The sequence below is a fragment of the Schistocerca nitens genome, chromosome 6 (assembly GCF_023898315.1).
Source record: "Schistocerca nitens isolate TAMUIC-IGC-003100 chromosome 6, iqSchNite1.1, whole genome shotgun sequence".
In the NCBI taxonomy this organism is placed as follows: domain Eukaryota; kingdom Metazoa; phylum Arthropoda; class Insecta; order Orthoptera; family Acrididae; genus Schistocerca; species Schistocerca nitens.
The window spans coordinates 229,067,290-229,068,815 of record NC_064619.1 but is presented as its reverse complement, the minus strand read 5'-3'; the positions used below and the strand labels follow the sequence as shown (position 1 = coordinate 229,068,815).

General features: G+C 47.1%; 1 pseudogene; it reads left to right on the top strand.

Annotated features, from left to right (window-relative positions):
• The first annotated feature begins 1,040 nt into the window (after positions 1–1,040).
• On the top strand, positions 1,041–1,158 carry LOC126191794 (5S ribosomal RNA; annotated as a pseudogene).
• Positions 1,159–1,526: the final 368 nt, after the last annotated feature.

Sequence of the window (1,526 nt, the reverse complement as noted above, 5' to 3'; positions counted from 1 at the left end):
AGGATCTATGCACCCAAACTGCGAGAAAATGTAATCACATGTCAGTTCTAGTATAATGTATTTGTCCAATAAATACCCGTTTATTATCTGCATTTCTTCTTGGTGTAGCAATTTTAATGGCCAGTAGTGTATGTGAAAAGATTTACGACGTGGTTGTGGCCACACTAGGGGAATTAAGAGACTTTGAATGCGGAATGGTAGTTGACGCATGGGACATTCTATTTCGGAAATCGTCAGGGAATTCAATATTCCAAGATAAAGTGTCAAGACTGTTCTGAGAATAGCAAATTTCACGCATTACCTCTCACCACGGACGATGCAGTGGCCGACAGCTTTCACTTAAGGTCGAAGAGCAGCGGAATTTGCGTAAATCAGTCAGTGCTAACAGACAAAATACACTGCATGAAATAACCGCAGAAACCAATGTTGAACGTACCAGAAACATATCCTTTAGGACAGTGCGCCGAAATTTGGTGTTAATGGGATATGGCAGACGACCGACGATAGTGGCTTTTCGAAGAGGACGACACCATCTGCAGCGCCTCTCCGGGGCTTCTGAGCATATCGCTAGACAACTGGAAATGGTGCTCTAGTCAGATGAGCCCCAATTTCAGTTGGTAAGATTTGATGATATGGTTCGAGTGTTGCGCAGACGCCACCTAGCCATGGAACCAAATTGTTAACAAAGCACTATGTAAGCTGGTGGAAACTGAAGAATGATGTGGGGTGTATTTTCATGGAGTGGATTGGGTCTTCTGGCCAACTGAACCGATCACTGACTGGAAATGGTAGTGTTTGGCTACTTGGAGACCATTCATGGACTTCATGTTCCCAAAATGATGGAATTTTTATGGATGACAATGCGTTGTGTCACCGATTTGAAAACTATTCTGGACAGATCGAGCAAACGATTTAGCTACCCAGATCGCCCGACATGAATCCCATCCAATATTTATGGGACATAATCGAGAGGTCAGGTCGTGCATAAAATCCTGCACCGGCAACAGTTTCACATTTATGGACGGTTATAGAGGCAGCATGTCAACGGCCATGCCGCAGTGGTAATACCGGTTCCCGTCAGATCACCGAAGCTAAGCGATGTCGGGCTGGGCTAGCACTTGGATGGGTGACCATCCGGTCTGCTGAGCACTGTTGGCTAGCGGGGTGCACTCAGCTCTTGTGAGGCAAACTGAGAATCTACTTGGTTGGGAAGTAGCGGCTCCTGTCTCGGAAACTGACATACGGCCGGGAGAGCGGTGTGCTGACCGCATGCACCTCCATATCCGCATCCATTGACGCCTATAGGCTGCGGATGACACGGCGACCGGTCGATACCGTTGGGCCTTCATGAGCTGTTCGGGAGGAATTAAAGTCAAAGTTATAGAGGCAGCATGGTTCAATATTTCTACGGGTGATTTGCAACGACTTGCTGAGTTCATGTTACGTCGAGTTGTACTACGCCCGGCAGAATGAGGTCCGACACGACATTAGAGTGTGTCCCATGATTTTTGTCACCTCAGTGTCCA